The sequence below is a fragment of the Leptonychotes weddellii genome, chromosome 9 (assembly GCF_054177405.1).
Source record: "Leptonychotes weddellii isolate Sample4059 chromosome 9, ASM5417740v2, whole genome shotgun sequence".
Classification (NCBI taxonomy): Eukaryota; Metazoa; Chordata; class Mammalia; order Carnivora; family Phocidae; genus Leptonychotes; species Leptonychotes weddellii.
Genome location: NC_138377.1, coordinates 42255822 through 42282072, shown reverse-complemented (window position 1 = coordinate 42282072; position 26251 = coordinate 42255822). Strand labels below are relative to the sequence as shown.

Here is a 26251-nt window from a genome sequence, read left to right as displayed (position 1 = left end):
TTTCATATGCAGTCAATTTCATTGTGAGGGCCTGGGGGCCAGCTCGCCCATCGATTTCAAGGTTAATTTGAGAAGCATGATGACCCATAACAGGATGGGTGGGGAAATAGGATAATCCATTCATTTTCTTAAGGATTTTGTTAATAGCGGTGCTCTAAGGAAGGATTCACATGAGACTCTTTAAAAGCCTTTCTCCCTGGGTCCCTACATCTTAGAGGCCCATGCCCGGGGACAGAGAAAGGTGATGAGGAAGAGCCCAGGGCTCTGGCAGGCTGGACCGTGAGGACAGATGAGCTGCGATCCAACGCTAACGTGCTGTGAGCGTGCCACACTGGGATTTGTCCTTCACCAAAAACAAAAACAAAACAAACGAACAAAAAAAAACCACAGAGAGTGCTGTTCTCCCTGAGTTGTTCACGATTTAAAAGGAGTACTGGAGAAGACAAAATGCCTAGAATTCTGGATTCAGCAGCTCCTCAGAGATAATCGACAAAACCTTCTGTAGGTCCCTCAAATGATGCCGGGGAGTGATAGACCCTGTTAGTAAAGAAGGGAGCACTGGCTCTCCCAGGACTTGTGTCAGGGACAGCAGCATCTCTTAAAACTGATAAAGGGGCCACTTGGAGTTAGTGCACTTGTCCACGTACATCACTGTTTTGCAGACAATGGTCCCTGGACCACCTACTTCAGAATCACGATTAAAGAGGCAGATGATGGGCCCCACTCAGAATTTCTGCAGTGGCTCCGCTGCAGGCTGTAGCCTGAGGACCACCGACGTCAGTATTTGCGACAGGTAGCTGTTCACAATGCCTAACGAAAGGCACAAACCAATCGTGGGTATGCTCACTCTTACTCCCAGAGCCGCAGGAGGTGCCTGACCAGGAGTAGACATAGAACCTGTGGGTGAAAATGTAGACAGATCCTGGACACGAGACGCTGTGTGGAGGCAGCTGGTGGGTTTTAACTCTGCTCCTGTTTTGTTGAGCCCATGTGAAAGGATTGCCTTCAGCTCTGGTTCTTTAATAAGCTGGTCACATTTTAGACAGTACTTACAATGACGTGGGAATTGGAGCTGGGTCAGCTCCAATCCACAAATTGCAAATAATTTGCCAAGGGAAATCCCTTTCCCTTCGGTTCTGCCCCAAATCTACATTTTCTTCTATTTAGAACCAGGAGACTCAGGCAGAATTTATTTTTAATGAAAAGGGTCATGGGCTCCCAGGCCTTTCCTCGGTAAGAACTCCTACTGTTTCTCCATGTCCTGGGGGTGGGGATGCACCTCCATCCTAAGGTGACAGAAAGACGGTGCCTGGTGACTTCATACTGTACCCGTGCAAGAGCCCATCTAGCATGAGCTAGAGAATCAGAACTAGGCCCCAGTGTTCCCCTATGACCTTGGGCAAGTCCTTTAACTTCTCCACACTATAAAATGGGGACAAGAATACCTGCTTCATTTGCTTCACCAAGTTGTCAAAACCAAATGAAAGAGAGAAGTCATGGAAGCATCATGAAGGAAGAGGTGATAAAGAATCATTAGATGCTGCTTGCACAACTTTTGAAGAGAAGAAAGTCTCGATAGTTCCTTCTCACTGCTTAACTCACCTCCTTTCCTCTCGGCCGCCATATCCCCCTGGTTCAGACCCTCGGTACCTCACATCTGAATTCCTGCAACACCTGCTGGTGTGGCCACTCTGACTCATCTCCTTCCACTCTGAGCCATCCCACCCACCCTGGGTATTCATCAGGACTCCTTTGGTTGCAAGTAGCAGGAACCTAACTGAAACTGAAAAGCTCAGAGATAGGTCCCACTTCAGGCTCAGCTGGATCCAGGTGCTAAGATGATGTCATCAGATGTCTTTCTTTGTCCTTTGGTCCTGCTTCCCCCTGCACTGCTTTAAGTCTCAGACAGACTCTCCCCTGCAGCCTCAGTATAGTATCAGCAATTCCCTGCTTGCTCTCACCAGTTGAGCAATCACAGAAGAAAGAAAATAACAGCTCCAGCACAAGTCCCTGCTTATATCCCTGCAACACTTCCTAAGACTCTTATTGGCTGGATCTGGTTTGCGATCCCACCCATCCCTGAACCCGGGCATGGAGGTGGGGTCACTGTACCATAGGGGCAGAACAGCGGGTCTAAGGAGATTGAAGCGCTACCTCTAGAGGAAGAGAGATGGAAGGTTAAAGGCAGAAACAAGTGATGTCAACCCCATCTTTCCAGACTCCTGGAAGCACCCTCCAGTTCCAGCACACTCAGACACCCCGGGAGCACTGCCTCGTGGTGCTCTTACCAACCCAGCAGATCCACACTCGGGCCCTGGGGAGGCAAGCCCCACCCTACTAATTCTACCTTGTTTTCTAAACTTTCTTGTGGGTTCATCTTGTCTCCCATAAATATAATATTTTCAGTCCTACCTCCATGTCTTTGTTTATGGCCCCTGGAATGCCATTACTCAACTCAAGTAAATAAATCTTGCTCATTTTTCAAACCTCGTCTGAACTCCATACTGTCGGTGAATGACTGCAGGCAATACTTCTCTCTTTCCTCTCGACTCCTATTGCCCTTGTCATCAGCCTCAAATAATTTAGTATTTGACTGTGTATGAGGCATGTGCTGGGGTAGACACTGCATCCCTGCCTTCATGCACTTTGCAGTTTAGTGGAGGAAGGAGACCAGGAAATAGTCAATTACCAATCGGAATGAACAGTTGTAGAACACAGGTAGCTGAGGGGAGGAGGGCAGAGGAGGGGATGCTAGAATCCGTGGCTTATTATATGAAAATCTTGTCTTTCTGGTTAAACCCTAATTTCCTTGGGAGTAGAAAACACCAGTTGAACAGCCCTCGGTGCCTCGCGCCGCACTTGAGAACGTTAGCGATCATGGCCAAGTACTGTGGGTTCAGCATGGCACACATGCCTGCAGAGAGAAATGGGACAAGGCAGAGGTACAACTAGTAAACGCTGGTCTTGCGAGCCTTCCAAAGGCAACTAAGAAGGCGGCTCCCTGCCGCACGATGGTCAGCAATTGGCTCTGTGCACAGAACAATGATCCAAACTGCACTGAGCTTGTGGCCTCTCTTCCCCCAAACTGGTTCCAGCTAGTGTTGCTGGGACTTCATTCTCTTCAGTCAGCAGCTCCCTGACCCCAGTGATACCACCACCCTCCAAACCAGAAGTGAGATCTAGCGGGCACCTGCGGGCCCAGGGGCCAGATGAATTACACCACTGGCCACATCACCTTCATTTTAGCCCCAGGGGCAGGGTCTTTTCCACGATGCACTGGGAACACTATCCTTAAGTGCCCTCTACTGTGTCTACATGTGGCTATTTAAACTGAGACAGAAATTAACTAGAATGGAATAAAAGTAAAAATTCAGTCCCTCAGCCACACTAGCCATATCTCAAGTGTCCAAGAGCCACATGCAGCTAGTGGCTACCGTATGGGATAGCAGAGATCTAGAACATTTCCATCATTGTAGGAAGTCCTATTAGACAGAGCTGCTCCAAAGCAACGGTTAGCAGCCTTTTTTCCACCCATACAACTGACAGAATGTGCCCTATCTTTGTGCCCGAATTTTGGCAAAACACACACACACACAAAAGGAGAAAATAAGAGTACTATGATAATCACAACAACTGGCCCTGGGTCATGGTAAATCATACAGGCTGCGGTACGGAAGAGATGGGCTGTGGATTAGGTACCATCCCTGGAGTCCCCTAAGCCATCAAGTTACCCCTGTGTCTCTCACTGAAGAACGTGCAGTGATCACAATCACGATGATGACTGCCATAATAGCAGCAACAACCAAGCAAACACTTATCAGGCACTTAACCATGTGCCTGACACAATGCTCAACGATTTTAAGATACCGTTGCGTTTCATGCTCACAGTGACTCTATGACACGGATGTCATCTATCTCCTGTAGCAGATATCTTGTGTGCCTCGTGTCACATCCAGTGACCCACTTTGATTTCAGCCACAGCTGTGGTGGAGATTCATTCTTCCCTGGGGAAATTCATTCCCCCCACCCCCCCCACCCCCCAGAGGCAATCCTCAAGCAATGAGGGATGAGATTAATGTCTCAGGCACCCACCCTTCAGAGGATAATTCTGGGGTACATTTCATATGGTTTCTCGGAGGGTCTCCGACAGGATTGAGCCTCAATTGTCCAGAATAGTAACCAGCCCAGGAACACACCCTATTGATTTTTTCCCTCTGGTCTGTCTCATTTTTTTTTTTTTTCTTCCTACTTTTCTGCTTTCTAAGATCACTCTCACCACCATTAAACTATGTTCACCCAAGGTCTAGGTCCAGGCTCTGCTTCGGGGGACACTTGAACTAATTCCCCTCCATTTTACAGCTAAGGAATTTGAGATCTGGAAAGGTTGACATTTCCCCCAAGTTCCCATTGCTATGAAGTGGAGATCAAAGATAAGAACCTACATCTGTCTTGATTCCAAAAATTTAACCCTTAATTACTATCTTATCATGGAAATTGGAACACAAGTACTTGAGAAGTAGGCTATTAGAAAGTTCTGAATCTGTTCTCATTTGTAGAATAAGTAGATTGTTTGTAAACTTCAAACCCCTGGATCGCTTTTCTGGAAGGAAGAAATCAGGGAACTCTTTCTTGTCGATCCTTGCCTCTTCTTCACTGTGGTCATTTGGTACCTAGAAAGTGGTCACTTGCACAAGAAATATTTCCTGGTATCACTGAGCCCGTGCAGGGAAAACCATGAAGGAGGAGTCTGACAGGGAAGGTCTGAAGTGTTTTGTTTTTTTTTTTCCGGACTTTCAGGAGGGGAAAATCCCTTCCCTTTCCAGTTGCTGTTCTAACAACTGCTCCCCTGTAATCTCAGAGCCCAGTGACCCTCCAAGGGTCAGAAGCAGGGTCTGGGTGGCAGTGGAGGCTTCCAGGGGCTTCATTCCAAAAGCCCTGATTTGAGAAGGGATCAGGAAGAATCTCAGGACAGAGGCCCTTGCAAATGCAGTTTCAAGAATTCACCCAGAGTTTCTTGGAAAGAGATAAGAATGGTGCTCATTCCCATTTCCCCTCCCCATCCCCACCCCATTTCCTATCCTGACTCCAGGAATATGCAATATCCCACCAGAGCTTGTCACACAGGATCCCAGCACAGAGCAACAGATGCTCCTGCATTTGCATAAGTACACACATGAGAAAAAGCTTACTCTTCCAGACTGTTTGCCAAAGCAAACTGTCGCTTTAAGAAAGGGGTCGGTCGGCACGATGCCCTGGTACATCCCATCATCAAAAAATCACTGCTTCCACCTGTAGGACGTCTTGGTTTACTTTACAACAGCTGGTCTCAAATAATATTCCAGAACTCCTGAGGGTCCTGAGATCCTTTCTGGGGGTCTGGTAGCTCAAAATTATAATGATATGATATTATTTGCCTTTTCTATTCTCATTGTCTCATGAGTGTACAATGGAGCTTCTAGAGCCTACGTAATATTGACGTCACCGCAGATTGAATGCAAATGCACATATGAGAATCCAGCACTCGTAGTAAGCCAAGCAATAAAAGCATTTGCCAAAATGTAAAACAATGCCATTCGTCTCACTGTATGTTTTGTTTTAGAACATATTTATATTTATAAAAATGTTATTTATATTAACATGTAATGGGTTTGTTATTGTTACTTCAATGAATTAATAAGTGCATATCTTTAAAGAAAATTCTGTTTTACTTTCCAATGTGATAAATGGCAATAGATATAACCCACATAAACCAAAGCCTTAATAATTTGAGGGTGTTCTCAATAATTTTAAAAGTAGAAAGGAGTCCTTCGACCATAAAGTTTGAAAACTGCCACTTTATGAACAGTTTCCTCCTCCAACCCCTTATTTTGCAGATGAGGAAATGTGTCATTCTAAGTCTTATAGCTATTTAGTGTCAGAGCCCTGAGTAGAACCTAAGAGAAGATGATTCAAAGGGCAAGACAGAAATATGTTAGGTTGTCCCCTGGGATGCTGTTCAAATGTTTTCTAAAAAGACATTCCTGAATTCAGTTTCACAGTTAAACGGTGTGTTAGGAGATAATTTTCCACAAAATAGTTAAAAATCATGCCTCTCACACAGGTGTAAGAAACACATGTTGAAGATTTTATTTAACTCATTATTGATAAGGAAATCGGGTAAATGTTACAACTGGTTATAAAGCAGAAGTCAAAAAGCCGAGACATTTGCCGATCAGGAATACTGAAATGAATTTGCTAATGGTACAAAACTATCTTCCTCCACAAAGGGAGAGAGAAGTCTATTGAACCTCCCCGAGACAGAATTTAGTTGCATATCTAAAGTAAGAAGCATTTCACATGGCTATCAGTTTTCCGTAACTCACAGAGTTGTAAAATAGCTCAAAGGCAAGAAAAGGTGCAGAGCCCCCATGGGAACCAGATAACCAAGAAGCGTGTGCTCGCAGCAACGCATGGCTTTCCATCAGGGCACAGGTGTTCCGCAACAACTGAGGCCCTCTTTAGGTGCCAGGCACTGACTAAGTGAGTCAGAAAAAGAGGAACTCTGTGTATGCCCTGCTCTCAAGGATCTTACCATCCAGTCATATTACCATATTCTATACACGGAATGTTTGTGTCCCCCCAAATTCATCTGTTGAAATCTTAGCCCCCAATGTGATGGTATTTGGAGGTGGGCCCTTTAAAAGTGGTGATTAGGTCATGAGGGTGACTGCTCATGAATGGGATTAGTGCCCTTAGAAAAGAGAGTCCAGAACAATCCCTCATTCCTTCCTCTGTGTGAGGGCACAGAAAAGACAGCTGTCTGTGAACCAGGAAGCAGGTCCTTACCAGACACCTTGATCTTGGACTTCCCAGCCTGCAAAACTGTGAGTAATACATTTCTGTTGTTTATGATCTACCCTGTCTATGGTATCCAGCCCACATGGACTACTATATTCTGTGACAATAGCAGCCCAGATGGACTGAGACACTACATAACCCATTACTAATGTTGGAGCATATGCTGGTTCTCATACACTGATGAAATACTTCTGAGGGCTCATTTCTATCTTCTGGGTAATAAAAGCTACTGTCCGTTTAGTGCCTACTGCATTTCAGGTTCTTGGCATCCTCCTTAAAGGCCCTTTGGTTAGAGAATATCATCCCGTCATTTTACAGAGAAAGAAGGAGCAGCTGAAGAAGTTCAGTCACACACATGTCCAAGACCCTGGTGTATCTGGCTTCGCTTACACTCTCCCTGCTAGTTCAGTGCTGACCCAGCAGAGCCTCCGGGGCAAAACATGCATTTTGCAGTAAATAGTCACACCAGAAAAAGTAGTTAGTTGTGTTGACCCTTGAAAATCATGTGTTTTTATGAACCCCTGAACCCAGTGCAGAATTTTCAACAACTCTTGCTCAGTAATAGTAGGACCTCAAAGAGCTGTTTTGTTTCCTTTATCGTTTTTGGAGGATATTGCTAGATGGTCTCGGGGAGAAAAATTTACAAAGATATTCTCTCAGGTGAGGTGTTGCAATTACAGATGGAGTTAAAAGGGGGCTGACAGATGGCTTAGAGCAGGAGTTTGGCAAACCACGGGCTATGGGCCAAATCTGGTCTTTGTAATGGCCTACAAATGAAAAACGGTTTTTACATTTTTAAATGGTTGGAAAAAATCAAAAGAAGAATGACATTTGTGACCTGTGAAAATTAGACAAAATTTAAAATTTCAGGGTCCATAAATTAAGTTTTGTTAGAAAACAACCACACCCATACGTTGTGTAATTTTTGTGCTGCAACAGCAGACTTGGGAAGTTATGACAGAAACTACAGAGCCTGCAAGCAAAAGTGAAAATACCTATTATTACCAGAAGAAGTTTGCCAACTCCTGGCTTAGGGGGGCTTTCTGCATGAACGTTGAGAATAATTTCTCAGGAACGCCAAAGTAAGTAGTTCTGACTTTAACGCAGCATGAGCTAAATGTGGCAGGTTTCAGAATTACTTGGGGGAAATTTCTCTAACTGCAGGAGTCTTGGTAAGGAGGCAAACCCCACTAGGGGCTTTAAATCCTCATCTGAGCGCCACTTTGGGAAGGTTCTCTGCTGGGTTTCCCGCCCTTGGCACTTCTATCACTCTGTGCCTGTTCTGGTGTATGTCCTGTGGAAGCTCCACTTGCATTTACCATTAATTACAATAATTAAAATTAAATGGTGCCTCCTGTGTGGGAATTTTCCGGTCCCGGCAAAGCGGCTTCCAAATAATTCTTTTTTAAAGAGCACCCTCTGCTGGTAAGTTCTCAGAAGGCACCACGTCATCGTGTTTCCTTCTGCAGGTGGGTTTTTGGGGCCAGGAAGAAGCCGAAGGAAGATTTTGAGCTAGAGACATGAAGCATCGTCTCAGTGCTGTGGTCAGGTTTTTCACAGCACACGGGCATTACATCTAAAGATAGAGAATTTCATTGTCGAACTTGGTGAGAGAACCAAACTCCCTTTGAATGCAAACTAACAATCTCCTCGTTAGGTAGGAGAAGCCTGGAGAAGACAAAGCCCTTTTGACTGCTGGCTTCCCAAACAACCTGTTAATGAGGCAAAGCTGAGTTTCTTGCTAACCACCATACGGAAGTCTGATCGTGTCTTGATAGGGAAAGGGGAAGGTCTGATTAAGACTTTGAGGTCTGGTTTAAGGTAGGTTTTGGGGTTTTTTTTTTTTTTATGTTTAAGTAATCTCTACACCCACCGTGGGGCTTGAACTTTCAACCTCCAAGATCAAGAGATGCATTCTCTACTGACTGAGCCAGCCGCACACCCCTAAGGTAGATCTTTTGATGTGGGGAGAAGGAGGTTTGTTTAGGATTCGGTAAGGATTGGGTAAGGAAGGACTGGGTAAGGATTCGGTTAGGATTTGGGTAAGGATTGGGTAAGGATTATAACAGTCTACGACTGCGGGAAACAACAAGGTAAGGCAAATCTAGGATGTAAACTATCTGCTGATGACTTGACAAGACTTCCCAGAATTTCTATAATGAAACAAAGTTTTGCAACTTTGCTTTTCCAAGGTCAGAGTCTCTAGACTAGTAAAGTTATGCTAATGGAGGTGACAGAATAGTGAGGATGAATTCCTAAAGATAGTAAGCTGCAGGGTTTGGCGATAGAGGGTTTAGGTTCTCAGCTTAGAGGGTGAATGTTGTCTAAGGAGCCTAGTGTGGATGGGATGGCAGCAGAGCCAGGGCCCTGGTGACTTGAGGCAAAATGTGGGATCTGCTCTGGGTTTCCAGATTTGTTAGGAGTTGGAACGTGTTTACAACTCTTCATGCTTAGATGTGGGACTCTGTGGCTATGAGGTAGCCCATGAAGGAAACCAGAATATGTCACCCCAAATTATACCTCTTTGACATGAAAGTTATTTTGAGGGTTCCTGGGTGACTTAGTTAACCATCCAACTCTTGATTTTGGCTCAGGGTTGAGAGATTGGGGTCTGTGTTGGCTCCTCACTCACCAGGAGTCTGCTTGAGATTCTCTCTCTCCCTCTGCCCCCTCACCACATGCACATGGTCTCTCTCTCTTTCTAAAATAAATCAATAAACCTTGGGCGCCTGGGTGGCTCAGTCCGTTAAGTGTCTGCCTTCAGCTCAGGTCATGATCCCAGGGTCCTGGGATCGAGCCCCGCGTCGGGCTCCCTGCTCCGCGGGAAGCCTGCTTCTCCCTCTCCCCCTGCTCCTGTGTGTGTGCGCTCTCTCCCTCTCTCAAATAAATAAAATCTTAAGAATAAATAAATAAATACAAATAAATCAATAAACCTTAAAAAAATTGAGCTGAAGGCAGTTAGGGAGCAACAAACCTTGAGGGGAAAACTCCCCCTTTTCTATCAGCAGGAAATAAATTCTTCTTTTACTGGGGTCAGACTCCAATCAACCCAGAGATGGGATCAGAGCAATCTGCAAACAAATCTTGTTAAATTAACCCTTATCTTCCGAGGACTACATAGCCCTAGTTGGATTACCCCTGGCCCAAATCCCTTTGTCTTATCAATTCTTCACAAATTCAGTTTCTTTGTCTAAATGGTATAAAAGCTTCCTGCTCTGGTCACCTTTCTCTCTTACAAAGACTCTCAGTACAGGTAAACATTTAAAAAATGTGTATGCTTTTCTCTTGTTCATCTGTCCTCATCAGCTTAATTTTCAGACTCAGTCAGGGAACCTAATAGGGTAGAGGAAAATGTCCTCCCCAACACCTGGAAAGGGGTTGATCCCTGTAGGCTGCTGCAGTACTTGTTAGTGTCTGCATTAGGCCCCAGGGGGGCCAAGGCAAATGAAAGACCACCATATCCCCTCCTAGTAGGGGATATGCAGGGGCTCTCATTTAAATGAGAGCTCTGCAGGTGCTCTCATTTAAAAGCCACTGCAGGTGCACAGGGGATAGGGACCAGGCTTGGCTGGATGTGAGGAGAAGTCAGGGAAATCTCCAGAGTTGACACTAGAGCTGGGATACATGGGCTGGTGGGAAATCGCCAAACTGGGAAAGGAGGGCCCACCGGTAGGCCTCCCAGGCCCAGAGGCAGGAAGGCTCCTGTGTTCTGGGAATGGCAAATGGTTCTGTGTGGTTGGACTCCAGCATGCTTTGGGAACAACACAGGAAAGAAGTTTGGGATCAGGTGCTCAAGGGCCTGGTTTGCGAGAGTGTTGAACTTTATCCAGCAGGTGGTAGTGGAAAAAGTTTTCATAGGGAAGTGCCAAATGATTTGATTTGTTATTTAAAATCTGCTTCAGCTGCTGAGTAGGGGGCAGGTGCAGAAAGGACTGCCCAGCTTGGAAGCTGTTTTCTCAATAGACTGCGGATCTTCACTAAGAACGTGGCTTTCAGGGTACAAGGAGGAAAGATTCAGGATGAAGGGGCAGAATCCCCACACCTTGCTAACCCACCGATTGTGTATGAGGAAGAGGCAAGGTTTTCTGGCTTGGATGATGCAGCAGACTTTGGCTCAATTAACTGAGATGGGAAAGGCAAAAAAATAAGTGGGTTATTGTGGAAGGTGAAGGGTGAGAATTTGTCATCCCCAAATAGGCCCTGTTGGCATAAAGATTGTTTTGAGCTGATTATTTTAAGAAACAGCAGACAGAGGAGAAGCCCTGAAAACAGAGTAGAAGTTACCCTTTTGTAAGGGAAAGTTACATTTATAAAAGAAATCTGCATTTGTGAGGGCTTTTCCCTTCTATACCTGGAAGAGAGGGGTGAGTGAATCCTAAAAAAGTCTTATCAGTGGGGAAGCTACCAACTTAAATCTGCATAATAAAACTCTGATGGACCAAACTTTCCCTGGTTATCCCCATACACTGGCCTTCCCCATACCCTTTTTTGTTTCTAGCTAAAGATGGTACTTCAGCCTGAATTCTAAACCACCTCTTGGAGAGTTTCTCATTTTTCCCCTGGGTGTGTCCCATGTATACATGAGATATACAAGCTAATAAACTTGTTTGTTTTTCTTTTGTTAATCTGTCTTTTGTAGTAGGGGCCCCAGCCAAGAATTTAGAAAGGTAAAGGGAAAATTTTTTTCCCCTCCCCTCAAAGGTGATATGTTCTAGCTTTGGACCTGTTGGCTGGGAGTTTCAGAGGATGGGGATAACCCAGGGAATGCAACAGTAGAGCTTCTCTGAGAGGTGGGGGTGGAACAGAGAAGATGGTTAGGCTTCCCTGGCAGGTAGGAAGCTGAAGCATGAAATAGCTGAAATCAGCATAGTTGAGAGCATAGGGGGAGAAGAGATGAAGAAGCTGCCTGCAGGAAACAGTGATATTGAGACAGAGAAACTAAAGGGACCCCAGGAGGGAAAAAGCTGGTTTTTTCCCTTTGCTTTTTTTCTGGCTTCTATTCTTGCCAGGACCTGCACCCCCACCTCACTCTACACACGCCTTGTAATGCAAATAGTTTATGTCCTCCTTGTAAGGGACAAGGAGTTAATGATTTCTCTAGAATAAATAACATCTAAGGAAGGAAGGACCAGCTGAGAAGGACCAGAGGAAGGAAGTTATCCTGCATATTCCAGACCACTGGTGCTAGACATCTCAACGTCAAGACCCCTGACTTCAGGGAATAAGTGACTTATGATGTCCACTTGGATCTTGTCCTCATTCTGACAAGTTTCTGGATGTCTGAGAGGACAAGTGCACCAGACAATCATCAATAAAAACCCCAGAGCCCAAGCAAAGATGAGACTCCCTCTTTTCATTTCCTAGTGTCCCAGATGCTCTGTCTGTATCTCTCTCTGTATATATCTTCAGTAAACTCTGCTTTTACCTACTGCCGGCTCACATTTGATTTCCATCCTGCTCGAAGCCAAGGACCCTCTTGACTGGTTCTGTGGGACCCCAGTCTGGGTCCTTGGACTTGTCCTGCCGGCATCAATATATACACTGCAGTGTCCATGGCTGAGCAAAGCAAGATGGCTTACAAGCTCCTATGATTCTCCCTTCAGGGATAGTGGTTCTGCTCAGAGGACCAGAGACGCACCTACGTGCGTCTACCAGGACTTAGAGCACCTACGCAACATCTGAGATCCTCGTGCCCCCCTGCCCCGTGCGGAGGGCCTTGACAACGTAGAAGACCATGCTGAGAAAAAGGAAGGAAAAAGATTACCCCACCTCACAGGACAGAATGAGGAGGACAGAGAAGGTAACTGGTTTTTATGGAACAGAGGATTTGACCTATTTCTTCCTCTGAATTTAATCAACTCAATGCCCGAAAGATTGGGAAACAATAAGGTGGGAAGGAAATTGTTCCAAAGAAGGCTGTGCTAGCTGCAGGAAAAGCAGGTGTGTCTGTGCTGTTGCTCATGTCTCAGTGGCTGAACCAGAATGATGAATGGCCCTGAAGGGAGGCAGGGCTGAGCCAAAGCTGGGGGAAGGGTCTGAATTAGAGACTCCTGGGTAGAGGAAGTCAGCTCATGGGAGTGCACCAACTTCTCTGACAGCCATTCTCAATCTTGAGCGCATCACCTGGGGGGGCCTGTTTAAACACAGATTGCTGGCCCCACCCTCAGTCTGAGAGTCAATAACTCTGGGGTGGGGCTGGAGAATGGCATTCTTAACAGGTTCCCAGGTGATGCTAATGCCCTTGATCCAGGGAGTCCCCCTTTGAGAGCCACCCGTGTCTGAGATTCCCCAAAGGGTAATGAGCATGCCATCACCCAAGATCATTGTAGAAACCACGCAGATGACTATTACACATTGTAACAGTTATATTTTTTTACGTGTATTCAGAAGTGCCCCTTGCGTATCAAATTCATGAATTTAAGAATATTTTTGCTTAGAACAAGGCTAAAGTCGGCATAAATAAAAAGTGATGAATTTAAATAAAAATGTTAAGCCAAAAATGAGTGTAGGTAAAATGTGAATATAGGAAAAATCAGAAAGTGGTATGCAAATGACTAATATTTATGAAATATGAGACGAAAAGGAAAGCAACTTGACATTTATACCTAACATGTAGCTAGGGGCTAGGGTGGCTGTTTGAAGCTAACAACCAGAAAGGCATGGACACTGCCCAGTCAGGAGGGACACAGCCCGAAGTAGTCCACTCTGCCGCAGAGGTCGATCCAGCTAAACGCCATCACAGGTAGAGTAGTTAATTGGCGATGAGGAAGTTGAAGTTAAGCGAAGTTGTTTTCCAAGATCACAGTCAAATTAGGGGCAAAGCTATGGCTGGAACCTACAGCACTGCAGAGATAAGAGCAGCAAAATGTACCCAGGGCACTCACCTGCAAAGCTGGCCATATTCCTGCTAACCCTGCCCCCTTCCTCCACCACCCGGGAAATAGAGGGTCTTCTCCCATTGTACTACCCTATGCCCTCCTCCCTCTCCTGTAGATGGCCCAGGCTCTCCACAGTGGTCATTGTCCACACTTACATATGTATATATGAGCCCTGCCTATAGATTTTTTTAGATTGCACTTGTTCAACAAATATTTTGTGAGCCCTGCTCTGTGCCTGGACACTGTGCTAGATGATGAGCGTACCAAAGTAGTAAGACACAAATGCTACCAAGGAGTTCACAGTCTAGTGATGCGGACAGATAAGAAATAATTACATGGAGTGGCGATATGCTGAAGGGAGTTGCCATGTGGAAAGGACACCTAACTGGAGAGAAGGTGATCTAAGGCCACCTAAAGGTGGTGACCTGATCTGAGTCAGAAAGACAGCCAAATGGAGGCTATTCTAGGCTGAGAGAGGAACAAGTGCAAAGGAGCAGAGAAGAGAGGAAACCACTGTTGATTCAGTGTGGTTCAAGCACTGAGCATGAGAAGAAAATAATACAATGTGTACTATGTTGCAAGCAGTTTATATACACATAAACACATTCCTTGTATATTCATGTATACACATATGTACATATGAATTAACATAACACAAACCTATACACATGTATATATATAAAACATGCATGATATGTATGTCACTGCATACAAATTTGTGTGTACTGTGTATATACATATATGTACATGTATGCATGTGTAATATATGTACAATATATTGGTGCATATATTAATTAAATTTTAAACTTCACAAGCCTATGAGGCAAGTGCCATTATTATTCCCATTTAACAGATCCAGAAACTGAGGCATAGAAAGCTTAATAATTTCCCCAGACCTGAGGGTATATGTTTGAGAATAAGCAAACATATGGCAATTAAAACCATGGAAATGAATAAGAATGTTGGGGGATGTTTGACTATACAGGGGGAAATAGCTGCAAATGGTTCCCAAGACAGACTAAGAAGCAAATATTCAAAATTTGGTGGGCAGAAAGAAGGGAATATCAGCCACAAATAACCTGAACCCCCATGTCTTGGCTGAATTCCAAACAATCTCACATACAGACTTTTAACTTCCACGTCAAGCTACAAATGCTGTGTGTGTGTGTGTGTGTGTGAAGAGAGAGAGAGAGAAGTAGTAATTTGGTATATATTAAACATTTAATATATACCACAATTTTTACAAGGTTTTGAGTTCCTTAATTTTCAAAATCAACCTAAAACCTCAAAAACTGGAAATGGTCTAGCCTCCTTCAACTTCAGGGAGGCCCTGAATGGGAAGTCAGGACTTTACATGTGTCCTCAATATCCCTCCCAAGCTGGCTGGTTCCTTCCCTGTTGCAGCCCTGAGAGGTGTTCTTCTCCAAGAACAATCGCTTTGAAGCTGGATGATCTCCCTCTAGCACCCACCTGAGTAACACCATTTTGGGTCTCTTGATTCTCTTGAGTTCCTCTCCCCATCCCCTTTTTTAAGCCAGAAAAAGAATTAGGAATTCCCATTCTTGGGTGAACATGTACCAAGGTCAAAGAACATGTGAATTCTATTTCTGAGGCTTTTACATGTACTTCAAGATGTCTGAACATTCATTATAATTCAGGTAAGATACTCAGACTGCCAAATTTCACTTGGCAACAATAAATAGAGCTGTGGTTTTTTTTGTTCATCAGATTTTTCTGTGATGCTCTATAATAGCTCAAGGTTTTTTGTTTTTACTTTTGCTTCTAAAATTCAGATATGCCATAAAATATCGTGTAAGTTTAAGGTGTGTAACTGAACCAAATGAGAGTTTGTCTCCCCAAAGTGCAGCAAGCCAATAAAAATGGACACGGAGCTTTTTCGGAGAAGAAAGAGAGCTTGTCTATTGGTGTGGCATCACCCAGGGGAACAGGGAGCTAATGCTCAGAAGTCCTGAACTCCCTGATGGCTTGCAAATGGAGGAGTTTTAAGGGCAAAATTTGGGTAGGGGTCTTTTGAGAAAGTGGATGCTGTTGGTTGGATGCCCATGATATCATGCTAGCAGGTTCTCTGGTACTGCTTTGTCAGGTCCCTCAAGGTCTTTTCCCTTTCGAGAGACTTGGAATCTGAAAAGATTTCTTTATTCTTTATATTAGAGAATTCATTAGGTACACTTGGTGATTATATCTCTAAGGTCGTGCTGGTTAACTACTCGTAAGCTAGGGGGTTGCAATTCCTACAGGTTCCTTGGTTAGTTGGGCTGAGCCTGGGGGTGATAGGACATCCAGTGTTAATGGACACTGGCTTCAGGTATAGGACATGTTGGGTTGGTGCATTTATATAATGCAATAGGATTAGCTAACACCTCTATCACGTCACATAATTATCATTTCTTTTTTGTGGTGAGGACAAGATCTAGTCTCTTAGCAACTTTGGAGTTTATGATACAGTATTATTGGCTGTATTCACTATTCTGCGCATTAGATCTCCAGAACTAATTTATCTGCTAGCTGTACTCTTAACAACATCTCCCCAGTGTAGTAATCCTAGTAACCACCATTCTAATTTCCATATATATGAGTTTGGCTTAATTTTTAGGTTTCACATGTAAGTGATGTCATACAGTATTTGTTTTTCTCTGTCTGACTTACCTCACTTTTAGGGCTAAATTTGTGAGGATTCGTGGTAATTAAACTAAGAGCCCAAAGCACTGAGTTTTGTTTCCACTTTGCCAGTAACACTCTGTGACCAATCCAATGGCTTCCTCGCTTTTTTTTTTTTTTTTTTTCATTGAAGTACTTCAACCCAGCAATGGTGTGTTGAAAGCTTACCATGTACAAGGCTCTGGGTTAGTGCCGTGGGAAAGTGCTTGAGCTGAGGAGGTTTAACAGCAGGTAGGGGTATGATGACAGAGTGCACAATTATCATTATACGATGCCAAGGGGATGAGAGTCAGTCTGTGCCCAAAGGGGGTTCCCAGAGCAGGTAAGATGCCTCCTACCAGAGGCTACATTTGAAAGGGCCTTGAAGGATCAGAAGGTTTTCGGAAGTTGAACCCGATGTGGGGGAGGGAAGGGAGGGAAGGAAGGGAAGGTGGACAGCAAGCACGGCATCCTGGTAGAGGGAAGAGCATAAGCAAAGCCACGAAGGCAGAGAAGTCTGGGAATTGTTTAGGGCCATGCTTACAATTGTTATTGATCCACAGTGAGGGAAGTACAGAAACTCAGAGTAAGCGTTTAAAAAGCTTATATAGCAATTTTATAGAGTAATTTTGTTTCTGTTCACACTAAGAATAATAATAAATTGAGCTTGTATTTGTGTTTATCTTTTTAACTTCATTTTTCTGGTATTACATTTTATTATTATTATTTTTTTTTTTTAGAAAACGATTGATTTGTGATAGATTGGAAACTTAAAAATTGGTCCTCCACCACAAAGAGTTGGAGAAACACGGGGTTTAGGGAATGTTGAGTCTTTAGGGCCATACAGTGTTACCTGTGAAGCAGACCTGGAAAAGAAAGCTTGAAGTGGTTGATTGAGGCATGTTGTGGGCAATGATTTTTTTTAAGGTGATATAAGCCTATTTGTGGGCTCCAAGAACACCAAGAGACAGAAAAGGATGGGAGGAGAATCTGAAATATGTGAAATCTTCTGATTTATGGGATGGCTCTAATTTTTAATTTTTTCATCAATCAGTACATATCAAACAAGACACACCTGAAGGCCGCATGTGGGCCACCAGGTGCAATCTTCAATGTGAGCAGGTAGGGCTGAGTTACTCTGTTTCACAGGCTGTGGCAGGGGATCAATGCTGCGGTGCCAGGGGTCCCCGTGGCCATGGAAATGGAGTTCCTGTCACTTTGATGGGGCAGGAGCCCTGAGGTGTTTCTGAACAACGGAGGGCAGCACGACACAGAGAAGCCAGAGACCCGGTGGTGGGCAAGAGGCAGGCACAGCAGTCTGGCCACAAATGAGAACATCCCAGTGGAGGTCAAGGAGGACACTGAACCGATCTGCCACTTGACACCCACTCCTTGGCTTTAGAGAAGTTGCCCCAAATTTAAGTGCAACCCCTAGAGAAAGAGACCCTATGTGTGACTTGGCTTCTACCTTGTGTGGAAGGGAGGTTCAAAGCAGAAAACAGGTTCACATTTGTGGACTGCTTTTATTTCCCTTTCTCCAGCGATGCTTGGAGTGGACAGGCTGGGACCTACTTTATTTCCCAGGGGCGCTATCAAAGACACCCACATAAAAAAAAATTCCAAATATTTGCTGATTCTGAGGCAAGGGTGTGAAAATGACAGCAGCTGCCAGAAAGCTGGGCTCAATGGGAAAATAACTCAAGCCCTCATTAACAATCTCAATTATTTATTCCTATGCAGTCATTAGCGGGACCGATGAAGTGCGGTCTCAGGTTCCAGCAGTGCCGTCTGGGAGACTGCCTGATTTCAGCTGGAGAGGAAAGGATGGGAGAGACAGCCTGTCCCCTGCCCTTGCTGACACCTGTGCCCACCATGGAATATTAGGTACCGAACGCTGACTTCCCAGGAGGCTGCTTGCTGTTCTCATTTGCCAAAACTAAAAGCAGGAATGATCCAGCAAACATGAAAAACAGAGACTGTATTCAAGTGTTAGAGGAAAAAATTTGCTCTTAGTATCCAATGTCGCAGTGCATTGGGATTAGTTTTCCAGGAGCTTTGTTAAAGAAAAAGCATATAGGGAAATTACCGTGCTTTTCCTGAGCTGAGGGGAGGAATGGGGACCAGCATCTCACTGGAAAATAGGAAAATCTCTTTGAATTGAGAGGCACAGTGGGAGAGCTGGGAAATGTGTGTCCTGACTGATCACAGCTGTATTTCTCCCTTTCTTTCTAATGTTCTCTTTCTCTCGGCATTAGAATTTATTTTTCTACATTTGAAAAATTACCCAAATGGTGATCCAGCTCTCCCAGCAATGCTGAGTAATAAATGGGAGAAGTAGGGAAGCAAACAGTTCATGGGAATGACTCTCACTCACCCACAGTGATGACCGAAAGAGAGTAAAGGGTAATTTGTGACAGCTACCTCTTGATAGTTTATGATGTACTAGATAGATACTGTGCATAGCTTGGATGTTCACCCACCCACTGCAGTGGCCTAACTGGCCTCTGACTCTCATTCTTTCCCAGCTACATTCTGTTCTGCACGCAGTAGCCAGAGGGATCTTAAAACCTAAGTCGTAGCTTGTTAACCCTGTTTAAACCCTTCACGGACTTTCTGTTACACTTAGAATAAAACTCAGACTTCTGGCCGTGCCTTGAAGGTCCTGCTGGCCTGAGTCAAAGATAAACAAAGCTGGACACTAATTAGAGTGGCAAGGACAGATTTTAATCAGTAATAACTATTGCAATAGGAAAAAGGAGTCCATCCTGAACTGAACTCAACCTGGATTTGTAGAGCTGAATGGGCCAATGAGGGAGTAGGGAGAGGAGGCAAATGGGGCCTTAGTACAGTCGGGGAAGTGACAAATTACAGATTACAAAGAGATGGTATAAATGTGGTTAGGCCAGCTACGTCTGCTAGCTGGCAACTACCCACAGTTGGACTATATCCTCCCATGGAACTGAGGGCCAGGGGCCCTGTCCTCAGGTGATGGCTCAGGAACAAACAGTAAAGGTTTTTGACAGCCTTGAGTTTTCTCAGGCAGGTACTTTCAGGTGGGGGGCGGGGGGCTGGAGTCATCTTAGGGATGTGGCTGTGAGCTGTTAGAAGCTGGTCTTTATACACCAAGGTTGAGGGCTAGTCGAGAGCAGAGGGCTCAGAGGACCCGAGGGTCTTTCACTTGCCCTTCCCCTGTCCTCACTCCCCCCTCCCTGAACCCTGAACACCCCCTCCCCCTTCCTACCACTTGGTGTACCTTCACTTCCACAGTGTCACACCCTTGCTACCAAATGGCCTTTGTGCTCACACTGGTTTGTGTTTTTTCCCCTCATGTTTACATCTAATAACAGCTCATGTCTTAAGACTTAGCCTAATGACATCTCCTCCAACAGGCCCCCTCTGACCACCCTTATCTACGGTAGTCCCGTCATGTTCATCTCTATCTCCTCTGCCTGTTGCTGTTGTTCCCAGTCTCCTTGGGCTGTAAACACCATGCAAGTGAGCATCAGGTCTGTCTTCATCATTATAATCTCAAGGGTCTCGCATGGAACATAATCAGTGCTCAATAAATATCTGCTGAAAGGGTGAATGAATGTCCTCGACCCTCGCCCAGGTCTGACTTCCCCCTAAACTGCCCTAATTTGACAAAATCCAACCCCATCTGGCTCAGGCACCAAAAGGAACTTATTGGCTTACGCACCTGAATGTCATTTGAGCACAGAAGAATTCTGTGACGCTTTGAAGCAAAAGGGAGAGAATCTTGTGTTCCTGCATCAAAATAGAATTTTCCCTAAAATGTCCTCCTATGTGAGAGCCAGTGTGAGATCTGGGCCGATCTGGAGGAGTTCACCATCCCCTGCCTTCTTTGCAGCTTGCAGGCTGAGCTCCAGTGCTGTGGTTTGCAGGGAGGTGCCTGGGAAGTCTGGTCCCAAAGTGAAGCCTGAATTTGGAGCCTACCCTACAGGACAGTGCCTTTTACAAGATGATCATGGTCCTTTGAGAAACCTGACTTTCCAGCACGACCAGGATCCCTGCAGTAGTAGCCTGGGGCCAACTCCCAGCATCCTGGAGAAAGACCAGTTCTCAGAAATTTGAAAAAAAAAAAGGGAAATGGCCAAGACTTTGTGGCTGCCTCAGAGTGAGCCAATCTGCCTGAGCGCTCACTGGGGTGATGAGGAGAGGGATGAGGAGTATCAATGGGAGTCTATAAAGCAGATTATCTAAGTTGGACTGTATGTTAGTTACTATATGAGATCGTAATCTCTCCCTTATTACCTGCTTTCAAGCCCTCTAAGGTGGCTTTTTAATAACTTTCAGGAGAAGACTCCACAGAATTCTGTCCCCCCAATGTTGATCTCCATTGTCCTGCCCTGCCTCTCCAAACCCTCTCCTCTCTGCCTTTTTGGGACACGATGTATTCCTTGTACCATTTATCCTTCCAACCACTTTCTCATGAAAACTTTTCCATGACTCTCTCCTACCCACTCGAATGGGAATACTGGGTTTTCCTGAGATGCAGTTGTCACCCCTCTTTTCTTTCCACGGCTTCTCAGGGAGCTCATCTTAGTGGTTTCAACTACAACTTGACGTGGACGGTTCCCCCGCTGACATTTCTAGTCTGGATGACTCACTCTAGCTCAGTCCTGAGTCTCAGGAGTGTGTATGGGTGTACTAGAGAAGACATAATTTTCCCTTTACCCTCTGAGTTCTTGGCTGAGACCCCAGTAACAAAAAGATTAACAGGAGAAAACAGTTCACACGAATACCTTGTTTTATTGTGCTTCACTTTATTGTGCATCACAGATACTGTGGTTTTGTTGTTGTTCTTTTGTTTTTTACAAATTGAAGGTTTGTGGCAACCCAACATCAAGCAGGTCTATCAGCACCATTTTTCCAACTGCATTTGTTCACTTCACATCTCTGTGTCACAGTTTGGTAATTCTCACAATATTTCAAACTTTTTAAATTATATTCATTATGGTGATCTGTGGTCAGTGATCCTTGATGTTGCTAATTGTTTCGGGGCACCACAAGTCGTGCCCACAGAAGACAGCAAACTTAATTGACAATGTTGCTTGTGTTCTGACTACCCCACCGACCTGCTGTGTTCCTGTCTCTCTCCCCCCTCCTCAGGCCTCCCTAGTCCCTGAGAAACAATAATATTGAAATGAGGCCAATAATCACCCCATGATGGCCTCTAAGTGTTCAAGTGAAAAGAAGAGTTGCACATCTCACTCTTTAAATCAAAAGCTAGAAATGGTTAAGCTTCACAAAGAAGACATGTTGAAAGCAGAGATGGGCTGAAAGCTAGGCCTCCTGCACCAGTTAGCCAGGTTGCAAATGCAAAGGAATAGTTCTTGAAGGAAATTAAAAGTGCTTCTCCAGTGAACACATGAATGGTAAGACAGCAAAACAGCTTTGTTGCTGATAAGGAGACACTTTCAGTGGTCTGGATAGAAGATCAAACCAGCCACAACATTTCCCTAAGCCAAAGCCTAACCCAGAGCCAGGCTCTCACTCTCTTCAATTCTGGGGAGGCTGAGAGTGGTGAGGAAGCTGCAGAAGAAATGTTTGAAGCTAGCAGAGGGTGGTTGTAATCTACTCCTGGTGGAGAAGTTGTGAAGAAGTTGAAATGATAGCACAGGATTTAGAATATGACACAGACTTAGTTGAAAAAGCAGCAGCAGGGATTGAGAGGAGTGACTCCAGTTTTGAAAGAAGTTCTAATGTGGATAAAATGCTACCAAACAGCAAGCATGCTACAGAGAAATCATTCGTGAAAGAGGAATCAATGTGGCAAACTTCATCACTGTCTTATTTTAAGAAATAAGCCACCCAACCACCCCAACCTTCAGCAACCACCGCCTGATCAGTCAGCAACCATCAGTGCCGAGGCAAGACCTTCCAGCAGCAAAAAAAAGTGACTTGATGGTCACATTCAGTTGGTGGTTAGCATTTTTTTTAGCAATAAAGTATTTTTTAATTAAGACTATACATTTTTAGGGATGCCTGGGTGGCTCAGCCAGTTAAGCGTCTGCCTTCAGCTCAGGTCACGATCCCGGGGTCCTAGGATAGAGCCCCGCATTGGGCTCCCTGCTCAGCAGGGAGTCTGCCTCTCCCTCTTCCCCTCCCCCCTGCTCATGCACGTGCTCTCTTTCTCAAATAAATAAAATCTTAAAAAAAAGATTATACATTTTTTAGACATAATGCTATATAGCATACTCAATAGACTACAGCATAAACATAACTTTTGCGTGCACTGGGAAATAAAAAAATTCATTTGCCTCACTTTATTGTGATATTTGCTTTATTGCAGTGGTCTGGAATCGAACCTGCAATATCTTCGAGGTACGCCTGTATTAATACATGCAGCGCACATCACGCAGCAGAAACCTAAACCAAAAGTAACTCGAAATGAAGGCTTCAAATTCCAGCTCATGTAGCATCTTCAACAATTCATTTGTAAAGAAATGACAGGACAAAGCAGTTTTAGTCTCCTAGGGCAGCAAACCGTGGGAAGGTAAATATATGAGCGGAAACAAATGGAGTTAAGTTTGTTTGCAGATTCCTCTGTTGCGTCTCTGGGCCGGTAAGAGTCTGTCTCTAGTAAAAGGAGAATTTATGCCCTGTCTTTAGGTATAAAAGGGGGAGATTTTGATAGGTTTAGCTGCTTCTAATTGCTTTCAGCTCAAAATAATTTTTATGTTATAACAGCATATTTAGAGGTTTCCTACATAGGCTACACCTACCATCACCTCAAATTCAACTTGAACTTGATTCCTGAGCCTGCCCGGCTGGTTCACTTCTACCAGTGTTCCTGTTTCTATGCCTGTACCCACTGTTCTTCAAACCTCTGATGTGCGACACTTCCAAGGTCACCTTTAAGCCATCTATCTCCTTCTCATCCCTCACTGAGTCCCACCAACTCTGTGGATCATCTCTTCTAACTCTTCCTGGAACCTGTCCTCAGGTTTGGACTGCTTCAGTTTTGTTTTAAGATTTCATTATTAAGTAATCTCTATACCCAATGTGGGGCTCGAACTCACAACCCTGAGATCAAGAGTCACATGCTCTACCGACTGAGCCAGTCACGTGCCCAAGGACTATTTCAGTTGTAAGTGACAAAACCCAACCCAAACCGGCTCAAGCACCAAAAGGACTTTATTGGCTCACATATCTGAAAGGCTGGGTCTAGGCCCTCATAAGACATTTTCAGAAATTGCCTTTCTCCACCTCTTGGGTCTGTTTTCTCTTTGTTGTTTTCATTATCGGGCAAGCTTTTCCCATGCTGTATCAAATATGGAAGGTGAATGCTTCATGATCCTTGTATGACTGAGGAAATTCCTATTTATTCCTATTCTGTTTCTACGTTTCAAATTGAGCTCTACTGGCTTGCTTGTAGCTTTTCGCTTTTCATGCTAAATCATGAAATTCCAGTGCCTGACTTAAATTAAAAAGAAAAAGAAAAAGCAAGTCTTCATAATTAACAAAAAGAGTCTCAGAAAGAGATGAAGGAGATGTTTGCTCTTCAGTAGCCTCCGAGGAAGAAAGACCTCTTCACATTTACAACTTGTTAAAAAACATCTGATTTAATGGGGTGTTAAACTGATAACATTCATTAGAACATCAAACTTGTTTTTCTGTGCAATATAGAGACTTCTGTGGATATTCCTAAGTGTTACCAACTTGTTCTGTTCACTGTCTTGGAAGAATAATTCGAACAAAGGGGTCTAGTAAAACAGCTAAGGCTTTAAGAAATGTTGCGAAAATAACCTTCAAAGAACAGCCTGTATCTATGATTTGTTATCTTACTTGATAATGTGTTGGCCTGGTAATAATGGTGAAATTGCCACCCCTGCATTTATGAAACCATATAAACTCTTACCAATATTTTAGTGTTCGTGCCCTAGTTTCTGTTAAAACTATTCCACTCAGTCCTTGTAGCGCCAAAGCAGCCAATAAGCAAATGGGTGTGGCTGTGGTCCGTTACCACTTTATTTAAGGACACTGAAGTTTGAATTTCATACAACTTCCCTGTGTCATGAACTCCTATTTTTCTTTTGATTTTTCAACTATTTAAAAATCCATAAGCCCTTCTTACGGCTCATTTGTACCAAGTGCTTGATCTTGAACTGTCTTCCTCCATTCACTCACGTAGCTAACTCCTTTATCTCCTTCAAGTCTCTGCATTTCCGTTTCTCAATGAGGCCTAACCTGACCACCCTGTTTAAAACTGCAACCTGCATCATTTCCCACTGCCTGCCCCGCATGGTCCCCACCTCTACCCTACACTCCTCTTATTTCATTATGATTTTCCCATAAGACTTACACATTCTAAAATACTAAATAATGTACTTATTTATAATAATACGGGGCGCCTGGGTGGCTCAGTTGGTTAAGCAACTGCCTTCGGCTCAGGTCATGATCCCGGAGTCCCGGGATCGAGTCCCGCATCAGGCTCCCTGCTCAGCAGGGAGTCTGCTTCTCCCTCTGACCCTCCTCCCTCTCATGCTCTCTGTCTCTCATTCTCTCTCTCGCAAATAAATAAAATCTTAAAAAAAAATATATATATATATATATATATAATAATACTGTCTTCCCTTGCCAGATGGCAGGCTGTCTGGGGGCACAGGTTTCCATGTAAATGTTCACAGGTGCATCCAAAGTGCCTGGAAGACTTCCTGGCACACAGGTGACACTTAACAGCTTTGCTGGATAATTAAACAGATGGATTCATGACCCATCAAACCCTAGATCAACCACTAGGTTGGAGTTCAGGTTATTTGATGGTAAAAGTTGGTTTCTCCTCCTTGAAGCATAGAGGGCTTAGTCTTCAGAGATGAAATTGTCTATGATTCACTTCCCGTTGGACACTTCATTCAAGATAGGCCAAAGGAACTCCTTCCAATGCAGGAAAAAAAGACAAAAGATTTTCTTGTAAAAAAGAGATTGAATGCTTATAACCTATTATACTTCTTTTCCAGAATTAGCTTTATCCTCTACTCAAGTCTGGTGGGTCCCTTCAGCGTTCTGTCTGAATCCTCTTTCAACTGCCCCACACCTGAGGGTGGCTAGAGCTGATGACCAGAGACAGTTCCAAATGACTGGAACCTTAGGGCCCTGAAATAGACAGTTAGGTGCAAAAAACTTAGGTTATTGTTGTTGTTGTTGTTGTTGTTTTGCATTAAAGGGTCAATTGCGGAAAACAAATCTTAGCAGATGCTTTTTTCGGCTTGTTAAAGAAATGCATTATCTGCAACTGCATGTAAACATTCCTTTATTATTTTCCCTTCCTTGTCTGGTTCATTTTTTCTTCTTTTTTTCACTAGTATTTCATTGATTATACAACTAGCATGCACCACAGTATATGCCTAAAGCTGCAGCTTTGATCAAATTTCAGTTGAGGCAAGACACTCTTGAAACTGGTTTTCTTGATTCACTCTTTGAGCAGCTTAGTTGGAAACTACAGATTGTCTCACAGTACCTCCTTAAAGCTGTACAGGTATCCCCTGCTTTTCAAAAGTTTGCATTATGCTACTTCACTTTTACGAAAGACCGCTATCAGCCCCTCTTTTTGCTAACTGTAAGAAATCTGAAGGGGCTTTTTGCTTTTACAATAAAAAGCGAGAAGCAAAAATAGTTTGCAACTTTTGTTTTGCAGTGAGCCATCCTAGAGACGGCAGCACCCGAAGCAGCAACAGGGGCACAGCCAAGCCCCCTTCCCCAAGAACTACACTTAACATCTCTGCATCAAGCCTCAGGGCTTTGAAGTCTATCTGTGAGCATCTGTGCTTTATTTTGATTTATTTTGTGCATTCATTAGTGAGATGTGTCTTAAGGTATCAGAAAAGCCTAAGAGAGGTCATTTTTGAGGTCTGGGA

At 44.2% G+C, this 26251-nt stretch overlaps 1 long non-coding RNA gene across 2 annotated transcripts; it reads left to right on the top strand.

Moving 5' to 3' along the window:
* Positions 1 to 7550: 7550 nt before the first annotated feature.
* On the top strand, positions 7551 to 26251 carry LOC115936740 (uncharacterized). Of its 2 annotated transcripts, XR_014148487.1 has the most exons (6): positions 7551 to 7919; positions 8695 to 8786; positions 12441 to 12637; positions 18114 to 18257; positions 22687 to 22890; positions 26032 to 26251. It is a non-coding gene; the product is annotated as an uncharacterized LOC115936740 (long non-coding RNA). The 2 variants fall into 2 exon arrangements; XR_004072134.2 differs by lacking the exon at positions 8695 to 8786.